Below are 15,481 nucleotides of genomic sequence, written 5' to 3'. Positions count from 1 at the left end.
TAATTCAAAATATTTGTAGGAAATTGGCCTGCTTGTTCCAAGCCTTTTTCACTAATATAGTGAACAGCAAACTCTTTATGAAATGGTAATATACTTAATTGTTATTATCAGGATACTGTAGAATGACGCCAAACAGAGATGTTGATATTTGTGATAATTGTGTCATTTGCCTTTCAGAAAGAGAGAAAGGTTGCCAACACTAGTGTGAATTATCGACTAAAACAACTCCACTTCAATATAAGTGGGAAGGCTACTTTACTTTTGATTAACTGCTGAGAGATTAAATTTGTTCATTTGCTTGTTGTTCATAGGTGAAGCAGAACTAAAGGGTACTTTGATATGTTATACTATGTTTCTGGCCACTGCATTTGCGCTGAAGAATAGCTCGAGTGATCTATCTACAAATAAGAATCTTACATCCAAATATATAAGTTATAAAGAGATATATTAATATTCCATAATAGATAATAGAAGTAGAGAAATTTATTAAAAACTGGTAGGAAATCACCAGTCATATTCAGTGTTTTATAATCCAATAGAAAGGAAATACATTAATCAGGAACTGGAGTTCTAAAGGAGAGAGAAAATTTGTAATTACTCTTAAAAGTTCAAATATTTCCATCTTAGACATTTATTCAGAAAATATAGTATGATGACCTTTCAAAGACAAAAACATAGCATTTTGACCTTCATAAAAATTAATAATTTAAAGATCAGATGTCTAAATTTTAATGAATTAATTCCGAAACAGAGAGACTTTTTGCTTTTTATTTATCTATTAGTATCCTGTTGTCATCATCATCATCTTTATCATCTTCATCATCATCAACAACAACAAGAATAAAATCACAGTTTTGAGGTTTTTAGCTTCATAATTCTGCTGTATAAATACAGCAGAATTGTAAATAAGGCTTTTTCTTTTTTCTGTTTTTCATTCATGATATTTAGCTGTGTTTCTGGCAAAATAACATAGCTTCCAGTGACCAGAGCTATATACTTGCAAACAAGCATCAAATTCACCGATGTAAACAACAGTGACCAGTAATAAGTGCTTTGCTAACTTGGAGTTCTCCGTAAAAAATTCTTCGATATGCAAAATTTGCTATAGGCTAACATCATCTCCAGAGGCTAGGATATAACCCAAATGATATAGCATATTCGATACAAGAATAAGTACATGTATACTACAACACTTTCGAATAATATTTTAGAAAGGGGATAGCCTCTTCGGTCAAGAACCACAGAAGGTACCATGGTATACTTCCATACACTGGATGAGAGTTGAGAAAGTCAACACCTTTACTCACCTTGACTACAAGAGAAGTTTGACTTCCTTACAGCAAACTAATAAAATGTATTTATCAGTTTCAAAATGTTACTAATTAGTGAATTGGCACATTCATAAGAGCAATAGCGAAATGCTTTGTGGTATTTATTCAAGCTTCTTGTGTTATGAGTTCAAATCTCATTCACTGCAGACAAATTTTCCTTTTATCCTTCTGGGATTGATAAGTACAGATCTGATGTAGTGGAATGGCAGAATTGTAGAAGCATCAGCTTAGATACCTCATAGTATTTGTTCCACTTTGCTTTTTGAGCCTAAATTATATCCACTTGGGTGGTAAGTGTAATCCATCACCCAATTTAACACGATCACCTGGTGCTTAACAGCCTTTAACATTTAGACCAGATCTCTGAATTAAGCGTACCTTTCTTCTCTCCATAGTGTCGGAGGCCATGTAAAGAGCCATGAGCAGTGCTTCTCCTCCTGACGAAATGATAAAAAGAAACAAATAAGGGCTATTTGCATATAGACAATCAACTAAGGGAGCTTACATACGAACACTCAATCTGCTAGAGATAGCAGCCAAATCACTTTTGTGTCAAATACCACAATCTTAAAAGGAGAAAGGACACATTTAATAAAGAAAATATCGAAATACTGTCTATAAAGTAAGATGGTCAAAGCTGGAATGCCTTTGGTCCCAAATCTACTGAGTCAAGGCTGATTTGAGGCAAACAGCAATAATAACAGGCCATTGAGAGTAAACTATATTGGCTATTGATACCATGACATTGTCAGCGATACTTGGTTATAAACTGCCAGCCCTTTAGCTGATTTTCTATTAGGCTATAAGCTCGGTCATCTATGGCATTCTTTCTGATACAGCAATTGATGAAAAGGTATAAAATATCTTTGTTTATCATCAAAGATATCAATTCTTCTTAAGTGGATGTGAAGTCAATGTTAACTCATTAAGTTGATGTGAATTTATTTGAAGTGCTAATATAAACCTTGTGTTACTGTACAGTATATTCTGTAAATCGTCACCTTTGTCCTATATTTTATTGTGAACTCCCCACACTTGTATATTATTGTTGTCCCCCAGAAAAATTATGTTTACTCTATATCCCAATTATGCTTTGGCTGCATTTAATTATGTACTTGCTAGATATAATTATATTTTTCTTTTATATGTCATTATATTTGTATAGCTTCTTTTCTTTTATGCATAAACAATGTGCTGAGTTATTGTTCTATAGGAATTTTTCTTTTGTTATTTTCCTTCTTCTTTAGCAATCTCTTTTGTATTGAAATGGAATAAACCATTAAATCTGTGTTAGTTAAATTCAATGCTGAATTAATGTATATACAACATAATGAAACAATGTAAATCTGCTGAAAAGGAAGATATTCATGAAAAGAATAGTCAATAAATGATTCAACTGTATCAGGTAAATATCGAGAATTACTTTTTGTTTTCTTTTTTCTTTTCTTTTCCTGAGATACAAAACATGGCTTTATAGTTAAGAAGTTCACTTCACAACATGGTTTCAATTCAATGCCACCTTGGGAGAATGTCTTCTACCATAGCCACTGGTCTACTAAAGCCTTGAAAGTGGCATTTGATGTGGAAGTGCATGGCTTAGTGTTTACAATGGTGGACTCAAGATCGTAAGATTGTGATTTCAATTCTTGGACCAGATGATGTATTGTGTTCTTGAGCTAAACATTTCATTTTACATTGCTCCCATTCATTCAGCTGGCCAGAATGAGTATTCCTGTGAGAGGCTGGCATCCAATCCAGCTGGGATTATATACTCCAGAGAACCTGGAACCTGAGAAAGCTTTATTCCTTTATCTTTAGTGGTATTTGTTAGACAGTAACTGTGTACAAGACTGTTAGAATGATCTTTCTCATTTGGGGGCAGTAGACTTCATTTGTTACCAGGTTTAACACCACCATCTGGCCATTGTGTGCCTGTAGCATTGTCCTCTCAACTACAAACATCCAGTCCAAGCCTCTGGTCTGCTGCTAACTTTTTTCTTTCTTTGTTCCAGTCTTGGAGGCCCTAAAAAGGAATAAGATTAATACCATTCTTAAAGAGATTAAGTCTTTAAAGAAATTACATTCAATCAACCTCACTATAATACTAATACTTAATTTATTGCTTTATAAGAATTAGTTGCATTGTAGACAGCAGTAGCACTTGAATTCAAAATGTAGAAGAATCAATCAAGCACTTAACTATTTCTACTCTCCTGAAATATATATTTCTTATGACCAGAATTTCAGTTAATTTCTGAAAGGGACATATATATTTGAGCTAATTAACTATATCATATTACTAGCATTTATCTAATAGACCAGTGAGCCCAGGCTACAACTTACAGTGCTATTCGGAAAGCAGAGACAGAATCTTTTACATTTGAAATATTTGAGAAAATGTAAAATATTCAGGAATATCATCATCGTTGTTTTAACATCTGCTTTTCCATGCTTCATCTGGTCAATCAAATGCTCTTCCTTCTTCTTTGCTTGTTTCAGGTATTGAACTGTTCCTATGCTAAAGTACCAGCGTCAAACCTGTTTTCTTAACTGATCACATTGTCTGCAATACTTACATCAGTTATTTTATCAATCTCTGTCTATAAAATGGTAAACTTAAAAGTAGTGCCACACACACGCACTCACACACGCACGGACGCACGCATGCACGCACACACACATGCATACATGCACACACATTCACACACACACACACATACACACACACACACACACATATACATGCACACACTCCACAGATTTAGTCAAGTGGGTACTAGAAAACTTAAAGTAGTAATACATGGAATTTTATTTCATTGAAATTTCACCCTTAGTGGTAATAACAAATACAGCAAAGATGATTAGAGGGTCAATCCCCAAACTTTAATTAATTGAAATTGATATAGAGACTGGTGGTTACTGATTGGCTGGTAACAAATTAACGACACTCATTTGTATTTCCTGCATTTTGACAATAAAAATAAAATCCCGTTTGTCATGTAATTCAAGGAGAAACAAGAACACAAGCATTCATGTCTTGGTTCAGCTTTATTACAATATAAATATTGCAACAGTATTTATGCAACATTAAAGCAGAGCAAAGCATTGAAATTATGCGATATGTTGTGCCTGTCCAGTAGGTAAGGTCATCTGACCATCTGCTTCAGAATACACTGGTTTTAGTTAATTCAAGGAATTGGTAAAGCTGAATCGCCAAGGCATGAACTATTTGAACATTTTCATAGAATCTAGAAGGACAATCTGCGCAAGTGATTCATATAATGTCAGAGACAGTGCAAACTGTAGTGGTTTTACTTCTGATCACATAATAAATTCAATGGACAAAGATGAAATAGACTGTACACACAGAAAATTAGATAATAAAATTGGTTAAAAATTACAAACAAAGCAGCTACACTTTTAGCATTAATGGGTATGAGTAAAGCTCCAGAACATGGAAAGCTGGGATTTAAGAAAGAAGAATATGCAAGATTCTTTAGTAAAGTGAAGTTATGGTTAAGTACAACAAATTGACTCAATTGTCATCATCATTGTTTAACGTCCGCTTTCCATGCTAGAATGGGTTGGACGATTTGACTGAGGACTGGTGGACCAGGAGGTGACACCAGGCTCCAATCTGATTTGGCAGAGTTTTTTACAGTTGGATGCCCTTCCTAACGCCAACCACTCCAAGAGTGTAGGGGGTGCTTTTACGTGCCACCAGCACGAGGGCCAGTCAGGCGGGTACTGGCAACAGCCAAGCTTGAAATGGTGTATTTTACGTGTCACCTGCACAGGAGCCAGTCCATCGCCAACTCAGACATGAAAATCACATACAGAGTGAGTTAGATACGACAGGGTGCTGAAAAGATCTTGGTTGAGCATCATTAAAGACCTGGTTGGAGCCCCAACCTTCCAAATTCTTTTATAGGACTTAGAAAAACTAAAGGATCACTGCAATAAGTGTGAGAGAGGAGGGAATATGTTGAATAAAATTGTAATTAACTGATCCTCCTAATGTTCTTTTGCCCAAAGCCAAGAACTTTTCACCACTCCCTTGTACATTCCTACTGACAAAAGAATCATTTCAGACATTTTACTATTTCCAAGAAATAGTATGGTTAGTAGTTATACAAGTGCTTTTAAGGAAGACATGCCAAATTGGCACATGCAGGGCATTTTGAAAAATTGATGTCAATTTAAAAAAAAAATATAAAAACAATTAGGGCATACATTTAGCAGTCAAAATTTTGAATACAAGGTTATTTATGCTTCCAGACGTAATAAATCCTCAGGTTCAATCAATCTAATGCTTTTAAGTAAAGAAATATAACAAGCCACACATCTGGAAACAACAGCCAGATTTCCTTCATACCACATCATACTGTTCTGAAAATATGAAGGACCCATTGGATAATATGTTCCTCAATACACTGTGCCCCAAATAAAAAATATCAGAAGATTTAGATAACTTGCTCATATCTGAAATACTTTTGATCATAGCTCTATTCAGTCAGAGCTGGTCTGAAAAAGATGCAGCCAGAGACTTGGCAGAAGCACTAATAATTAGCCAAAGGGTTTTATAACTTTACTGCAGCCTTTATTCGAGACTGGGATCACAAAGTCATGACCACAGCAGTTGTCAAAAGAAAAGTAACCTCAGATTGATTTCAGCTAGCATTATCTCAAACTGTGGATTGTTAAATAGTTCTGGTTAATCAGAATGTTCACAATTAAAAACCACTCAAATTACCTACAGGATTATACCAGTTGTAAACAAGCATATTGAAGACCCTTTTATTAATTGAAGCATTTTACATTGAACATCGACTTTCTTTTTTATTCTGTCAACACTATTAATATTCTCGGGGAGTGAAGTGTAAAAACCTTACAGCATTTTGTACAGAGTCAAAAGAAATTATTCTCACTGATAGCCATGTTGGCAACTTAGAAATGCAGAAGAAATTTAACATTAATTTTCTCTCTACCAATTTTGAAAATTAACTCAAGATGAGTTAATTTACTGACAAATGGCATTATGATTAATTATCTAATGTAATGGGGAAGAATATTAGTTGTTTCTTAAAGAGAATATACATATCTGAATTATTAGTTCTATGGATTCTTTATAAAATTTTATATTTTATCTTTAACATAGTAATTGTTGCTTTTTAGCCACTGCTACTCTGCCCAAATTGGACAAACCTATGATCAATAATATTCTGGCCATGACTATCCTGCATTTTTGTGCATCTAGAACAATATTGCACTGTGTGGTCTACCTTTTCATTTTTAAGATAGTAGACTGTGATTTGGAGAAGACTCAGTTGCTCTTTCTTTCTATCAATTTGGATTGGTGAAGCAACCACGCAGAAGATCCTTTGGGTTTGTAGAATCTATGCATACATATCTATATGCATACATGGTGGAAGTCAATTTATGACTGAGTAAAATCACTTCCTAAACTCAGCAAATCTATGCAAACATTCCATGAGTCCAAGAGGTTCATGTGTGTGAATTTGCTTTGAGTGGATAAAATTCTTTTCTCCTCTGGGCACAAGGCCTGAAATGTTTGGGGGAAGGGGGCCAGTCAATTAGATCGACCCCAGTATGCAACTGGTACTTAATTTATCGACCCCGAAAGGATGAAAAGCAAAATCGACCTTGGCAGAATTTGAACTCAGAACATGAAGACAGACAAAATACTGCTAAGCATTTCACTGGGCATACTAACGTTTCTGACAGCTCACCGACTTTGAGTGGATAGAATATTGCATAGCACAGAACCTAGTTTGCAGCAATATCAGTTATAAAACCAATGGAACAGAACTTCAGGATTTTTAAACAATTGTACCTTCTCCTAATGAGAAGTAGGGATATTTCAGGAACTTTAACATGCCAGAGCAGACGTGAGAATTGTAGTGGCTAAGAGGTAGTTCCACATTCTTCAAAACCTTGGAACTCCTGCACCAAGACTCCACTACCAGATGCAGTTTAAAGTCATATATACATACAAACATGCATGCATACATACATACACACATACATACATACATACATACATACATACCAACATGCATACATATATGCATACACACACACAAACATGTATACATACAAATATGCATACATATATGCACACATGTTTATTATTTCATAATACACTACTGCATATTATGTGCATCTCAATTTTGGGCTTTCAGTTGCCTTAAATTCTTTACAATACTATGTATCACAGACACTGATGCACAACCTCAGCAAGAATAGAAATTCTAATATATATTAGTTTTTAATGTTTCATTTTCTATCAAATATATTGATATATAATAAGAAGAAATAATCTAGAGCATAATAAATTTTCAGTACTCAATTCTGGGGCAGGGGTGAAAGTGCATAGGACAAAATGTGTGCTGTCAAATACCATAAACTATATGTCCCACTAACTTTAGACTTTAGAGGTTTATAGTAGTTAAAATTACACTGGTAGCGAGGAGTAAAAGACTTTATAATCATAATTAACTCTGATTAAGAAAGGCAAGGCAACAACTCCCAGAGTTTGAATTGATATGGCAAATATAGATTGAAAGAGAAGGAGAGAGAGAAAGAGAAGAAAGAAAGAACAAGAGGAGGTGTGAAGCAGAAGGAGAGAGTATTGAGCTCGAGAAGGGTTAATAAATCTGAAGTACTGTACTAAACAGTTTCTCAAACGCCTAATGTAAATTCGCTGGACGTAAAATGCACCATTTCAAGCATGGCTGTTGCCAGTACCTCCTGACTGGCCTTCGTGCCAGTGGCACATAAAAGCACCCACTACACTCTCGGAGTGGTTGGCGTTAGGAAGGGCATCCAGCTGTAGAAACTCTGCCAAATCAGATTGGAGCGTGGTGTAGCCATGTGGTTCACCAGTCCTCAGTCAAATCGTCCAACCCATGCTAGCATGGAAAGCGGACGTTAAACGGTGATGATGATGATGAATAAGATACAAAATATAGTGGGGAGTGAGTCTAATCTTTGACAGCACCACAATAACTTTAGATATATTTTGGCCTTATTAAACATCATAAGAAAATATCATCTGACCATTGTTACCAGAGCTAAGATAGCTTGAGCGTTTTAACAAATCATCCACTGAGTACAGTGACAACTTAAAACTGCCACTGCTATTGGCCTCGTATATTTCTGTGAAAGAAAATGTTACAAAAATCTAGCCAATCACAGTCAGGAGAATGATCTGCCAAATTTGGTTAACTCTTTAACTGCTTCTCACTATGTGAATATTTTCAAAATTTAAATGGTAGAATTCAAAGATTAAAAGCTACATGTAGATTTATTCTAAATGAAATGTTACCAAGAAAAAATAAACCTTCACAACTAATGCTTAAATCAAGTGTAAGCAGTAAAGTTGGTGAAAAAACATCACTGTAGTTACAAAAATTCTTAGAAATTACCAGTGGTCTGAGCAAAAAGAAAGTCAATTCTGTAAAAAAAGTTAAATGTGAGGTTTGCTCATATTCCATAAAATGAAGAAATATTCTAAGTTTTAAGAAGCTCTATTATTTTTCTTATCAAGGGTTATCCTCACAAATCTTAGATATTTTTATTATCCTTGCAAACAGTAACACCATTTTTTTCCAATTTTTAGAATGTTTTTCTGTATACTGGTGGTCTTTTAGTACAATAAAGAGATTCTGACATGATTGTATGGCAGATATAAATAGAAAGAGAAAGAAAAGGAGAGAGAGAAAGAGAGAGAGAGAGAGAGAGAGAGAGAGAGAGAGAGAGAGAGAGGAAAAAAGAACAAGAGAAGGAGTGAAGCAGAAGGAGAGAGTATTGAGTTGGAGAATGGTTAATAAATCTGAAGTACTGTACTAAACAGTTTTTCAAACGCCTAATCTCCTTTTGCACTGCTGTCTTATCATTTCCCCCCCACCAAATGTGTATACTTTAATTACCCGTCTCTGAGAAGGGTGAAGAAATGCAAGACAATAATGTTAAATTAGCTAGTTTGCCTATTTTGAACCAATAGAGGCATAGAGTAGAAAGTAATGTATAAGAATTAAGCTTTAATATAACAGTATTTTTCATTTCTTATGCACCTGATATTTACTGTAGCATTATTTAATCTGCAAGAAGTAGTACTATAAGCATAATGGAAAATGACAGCAATATATTGGCCATAAAACATATAGTTTATTATTGTCTAGCGATCACCATTAGCTAACGTCCACTGCGTCAGAGACAACAAAGTATATATCCGATAAGCAGAACTTTATACAATTAAATTGTTTTATGACTTTGCTTAAATAATCTAATTTGGTGAACTGCTTTCTTCAAGGAGTTGAACAATACTTAAGGAAATTGCACTCCTAGAGATATTTGCAATTTCCATAATATTACACTTGAAATCTCTATGGTTTTATATTTAGTTTATAATATAAGTGTCTATAATCAAAACATTTCTCATCCAAAATGTTGTCTGCTGTGAATATATAAAAGTTTTAATCACATCTTCCTCCAGCTCCCACCCATCTTTAACAGCTGCTTTGATACATTCTAACTCAGTATCCAGTGTGCTATAAAAAAAAAAAAGGCACAAAAACACAAAAATTAACTGAACAGTTTTTAGGTTGAAGATAAAATTGTCTGAGTTCTACTAAATAAGGGTCCTTTGAGACATTCAACGAAGCAAACTAGCTGACAGAAACAATATGGATCAATAAGTATGGTATTAAGCTTCCATCAGCTCATAGGTCTACATTTCAAACCCAATGTGTTTCATTATATATTTTGGCAACATACGTTTCATCATCGTCGTCGTCATCGTCCCCTTCATTGTCACTGTCATCATCATCACCCCCACCATCAACATCATCATCTTCATCATCATCATCATCATTATATATTTTTTTTTTCTGTACTTGCATTAGTTAAATGAGTCTCAAAGAGTAATAATTTATTGGTCTCTATTTTTTGTCATCTGGTAATATAGACATATATCATCATCATCATTTAATGTCCATTGTCCATGCTGGCATGGGGTTGGATGGTTTGATCAGATTTGGCAAATTAGGAGCTGCAACCCACTCCAATTTCTATGGCTGGATGCCCTTTTTAATGCCAACCACTATGGAGAGTGTGCTGGGTGCTTTTATGCGGCACCACAACAAGTACTTTGCACCACCAGAAGGACCAGTCATAATACTTCGGCTGCAGAGTACAGGTCTTCTTAAGTACAGCAAGGCACCAGGCATCTCGGTCCTTTGTCATCTCACCTGAAAGGTTTGGCAGCCTGAGGTCGTTCTTCAATACTTCATCTTGGCTCTCCCACTTCCACATGTTCCATCTACTTTGAGAGATCAGCACTTCTTTATGGAGCTGTTGGCTTCATTCTACATCACATGACCAAACCAACACAGTCTTCCCTCTTTCACACACCAGCTAATTCCTCTTATGGCTAACTTCTCTCTCAAAACATTAGCACTCTGTTGAACATGTACACTCACATTACACATTCAGTGGAGCATACTAACCTCATACCTTTCTAACCTTCATATGTCCTCTGCATCCAGGGCCCATGACTCACTACCATATAAAATTGCTGTCCGTATATATACATCATACAATCTACCTTTCACTCGGAGAAAGAAACATTTCATGACCAACAGAAGTAACAGCTCTCTGAATTTCCTCCATCCCATTCTAATCTTAGTTATCACACTCTTTGTGCATCCTCCCCTCTACTAATTTGGTCCCCTAGGTAGCAGAAATTATCTACTACCTCTAATGTACTTACTACCAGGGAATTTGAGAGAATCAATTTCCTGAGTCTCTAAAATTTTATGGATCCTGTGCATCTTCCACATATGAAAACTATCTTCTCTGATAACCTTCCTATTAATCCACTGCACCTCTGGTGTGTTCATAGCTTATATATCAACTTTTTTACTGCTGAATACCACCTTATCACCAACTTATTACAGCATAGACTGAGTACATTTTATTGTGCTACAAGAATTTGAGAGATTGTTCATGCAAGTGCAAAAGAATTCCCCCTCCCCTGTACCAATTCTTAAAATACAACACTATTAAACATTAATATACTATTATCCTAAAACCATCGTCCCTTCTCTCAGTCTAGAAAAATATTGAAATATACATACACAGAAATATAAATATAGAAAAATGGGAACAAGATTATTAACTACATTAGCTGTCAAACAACAGCACAAATATTGTGCAGCAAAACAGCAACAGTCATGACTTAATTAAATCTATGTACTTACCTATAGCCTACTACTAAATTGAAACATCACATTCCATAGAATAAAGAATTGCAAGCTTGTGTGTGTTGAGTATGTATGTGTGTGTGTTAGTAATATACCAGAAGAATGAGTACTCAACACCGAAAGAGTAACTAAACATTTCTTTTTAATAGAATTTCTTAACTTTCTGGAACCCATGATTACATGCTGTTGAAAACCAGCAATTATTCAACCAGAAATCAAATTACTCATTCACATGCATATATGTATATATCTAAATTACTAGTGTATTAACAGTATTTTGTCTTAATCATATACTGTTCTACTGAACAGACCTATGGATTTTAGCTAACATTGCATATATAGAGTAATGTAAACATATTTTCTATATACATATGTCTTTGTGGACAGAAAATGAGGGACCTACCAGTTTGATTTCAATCTTGTGTTGATATTTCATCAGCCACTGCATACTCCATTTAACTGTACACAGATGCACTGCTTATAAATCCACTGCTACTCAGGTCTTAACGAAGTCAAAAAGACAGCTAATTTAATAGATAAATTACTGATACATTAACAGAGTTTTAATTTAATGCTATACTACATTACACAACAGCTCTCCAGCTTTTAGCCAGCAATACATTTATGGGCAGATGTAAATATCTTATGAGTTGATATAATTTCAAAGAAGGCTGCTGTGGTCTTATACTATCCAATGATTAGTTGAGGTGTTTTTAACTTAATCATGAACTTATTAGTAATATTAGTAATGATATTTTAGTTCATATCTTGACTCTGTTTGTGTATGCGTGTGTGTGTGTGTGTGTGTGTGTGAGTGTGTGAGTGTGTGTGTGTGTGTGTGTCTGTGTGTGTCTGTGTGTATGTGTGTGTGTGTGTGTGTGTGTGTGTGTGTGCAGTCATTTTTTCATTTAATGTCCATTTTTCTATACTAGCATAGATTAGACAGGGATTTATCTGGAGGTTCTTCCTGTTACAAACCCTTGTGTGTTTGCCAGTTAAAGGATTGCATTATTTCACAGATCTTTGCATATATGTATCATCACCATCATCATCATCATCATCATCATCCTCATCGTCGTCATCATCATCATCATCATTTAATGTCAACAAGGAATGTAAATTGCATATCAGAATTTTTCTAAGATGGTGTCAAGCAGAGCTGCAAAATGACAATATTCATATACACTCTTGGAGTGGTTGGTGTTAGGAAGAGCATCCAGCTGTAGAAACTCTGCCAAATCAGATTGGAGCCTGGTGTAGCCATCTGGTTCACCAGTCCTCAGTCAAGTTGTCCAACCCATGCTAGCATGGAAAGCGGATGTTAAACGATGATGATGATGATTTCATACATATACACACATTTCATAATTTATACAGAAAACGACTATTGAAGTGCTACATCTGGTCGGTGTTAATGTATAGATGTGAGTCTTGAACGATAAGCAAAGTCATGGAAAAGAGGTTTTATAGAAAAATGCTTAGAATCTCATGGATACAGAGGGTGACAAATGTAGAAGTGTTGAAGAAGATGAAAGTGAAGAGACAGTTGATGGATACTATCAGAGAGAGAGAGAGAGAGACAGTGGAGATTTGTTGGTCATTTTCTCAGAGAGGATGACGGAATAGAGCGTTACATGGTGGAGACTGAGCTGGTGGGAAGGTGAGTGAGAGGAAGGCAGAGAACGAAGATATTCAACTGGATGAGGAAGAGATTGAATGTGCAGAGCAAGAAAGACCTGGAGTAATGTTGTGAGAGACAGAAATAAATGGAAGAGGAACAAGTCATGATTCATCAAAGGTATGAATATGCCATGATACAAGAAAGAAAGAAAGAGAGACATCTACACACACACACATATGTATACATGTGTTGTAAGTATGATGTATGCATGTATGTATCATCATCATCATCATCCTTTAGTGTCCATTGTCCATACTGGTATGGGTTGGATGGTTTGACTGGGGCTGGCAAGCTGGAAGGCTGCTCCAGACTCCAGTCTGATTTAGCATAGTTTCTATGACTGGATGCCCTTCCTAACACCAACCACTCTGAGAGTGTAATGGGTGCTCTTACATGCCACCAGCATGGGTACCATTTGTGTGACACCAGTATCTGCCATGACTGTGATTTTATTCGTGGATCTTCTTCTCAAGCACGACATAATGTCAAAGGTCTCAGTCATTCGTCATTGACTCCAGGAGGTCCAACAATCGAAAAGAGCTTTCCACACACCACCAGCATTGGCTACTTTGTTTCCATGAGACCCAACACATATGTATACATATGGATATATCGTACATACTCAATGGGCATCTTAAAGCTTTCTTCTGCCATTCACCAGTCATTGATCTGTTCAGAACTTTAGTAGAAGGTACTTGCCTAAGGTGCTGCATAGACACAAGGCAGTGGCTTTGTGGTTAAAGTGTTAGAATGCTAAGAGTGTTATTTCCTGAACAAGGAAAATCTCCTTAGCTTGAAATTGATTAAAAAAATATTTATTGTTATACAATACCATAATGCTACAGGAGATATTATTTGTTAAATGTTTTTGAAAATAAAAAAGATAACAGCAAAACCCAAAACAAAATAACTAACAAAAAAAACCTACAAAAAATAAATATAAAATAAAAGATAAACAGAGAAAAGCGAAAAAAAAAAAAAAAAATCACTTCTATGTAAAACGGTAATAATTCTTTGCTGAACTCTAATTTAGTGTAAGTGCAAATGTGATTAATCAGTTTCCAGGTTTCTTGTAATATTATTTAGCTTTATTTTTGTCTTTTTTTTTTTTTTGCTTTCTAAATATTCTCCCCTCCAAAGAATGTAGAAAAATTTTAAATGCCAAAAAAGAAAAGAAAAAAAAAAAAGAGAAATACAAAGAGATATCAAATTGGCTACTCTATGTACACTGATTAGTTAAATAAATGTTCTAGCACACCAGTAAGAATTTCAATAATATCAATGAGACCCTAATCAAGCAATGGTTTCAGCTAATGGCTTGATATTTTCGTTCATTAGTTTTCTTACACTTAATCTTCTCATTATATTTCTTCTCTGTCTTTGCAATTATTTCATTCTTGGTTATATTTGTGTTTCTTGAGGAAAATTTTCTTTTATTATTTATCTTTGTAACTATTTCATTAACGCTCATTTTCTAATCTCTTATACATTTTCTTTCTATCTTAACAATTTCTGTCTTCCATTAGCTGAGACATTTTATTTTTGAGTAATCCAAATCTTCTCTCTCTCTCTCATTCTTCCTTGCTCTCTCTCTCTCTCTCTCTCTCTCTCTCTCTCTCATTCTTCCTCTATCTCTTTCTCTCTGTACTCTTTCCTTATTTTCCTTGTCTCCTTTGTCTCCAACTTTCTCTTAATCTCTCTGTCTTGTTCTCCCATCATGCAATGTTATCTCTTTTTATTCCGATTCTTATTTCAGATATCACTTAATAACCTTTCTTTTCCACTTCATTTATCACATATTACTTTCTATCCTTTTTGAGTTTCTCTCCCTCTCAGCCACTCTCTCAATCTCTCACCTTCTCTTTCTGCCCCTCTCTCTTTCTTTCACTCTTTCTTTAATTATATCTTTCCTCATTTTCTTTATCTCTTTCTTCCTTTTCTTCTTACTCTCCCTACATTTCCCTCCTAATCTCTGTCTCTGTCACTGTTACATTCACATTGCATTTTCTCTTAACCATGATGTTGGTTAACTCTATTTAGCCATATTAAACTTTGCTTTTCTCTTCACATTATTCTCTGACTTTTGACTCACTTCTCTCTCAGTCTCTATCTCTTTCCCTTCCTCCCTGCCCCCCTCTCTCTCTCAAGATATATATATATATATATGTATATGTATATATATA

At 35.0% G+C, this 15,481-nt stretch overlaps 1 long non-coding RNA gene across 1 annotated transcript in view; it reads right to left on the bottom strand.

The window, feature by feature from the left end:
* Positions 1-744: 744 nt before the first annotated feature.
* Positions 745-15,481, bottom strand: part of LOC128247326 (uncharacterized) — a 235,704-nt gene continuing 220,967 nt past the window's right edge. Inside the window, exon 3 of the long non-coding RNA XR_008263707.1 lies at positions 745-3,354. This is a non-coding gene — a long non-coding RNA (uncharacterized LOC128247326). The remainder of the gene's footprint in view (positions 3,355-15,481) is intronic.

The sequence above is a fragment of the Octopus bimaculoides genome, chromosome 1, assembly GCF_001194135.2.
Source record: "Octopus bimaculoides isolate UCB-OBI-ISO-001 chromosome 1, ASM119413v2, whole genome shotgun sequence".
Classification (NCBI taxonomy): domain Eukaryota; kingdom Metazoa; phylum Mollusca; class Cephalopoda; order Octopoda; family Octopodidae; genus Octopus; species Octopus bimaculoides.
This window is presented reverse-complemented; position numbering and strand designations above follow the sequence as displayed.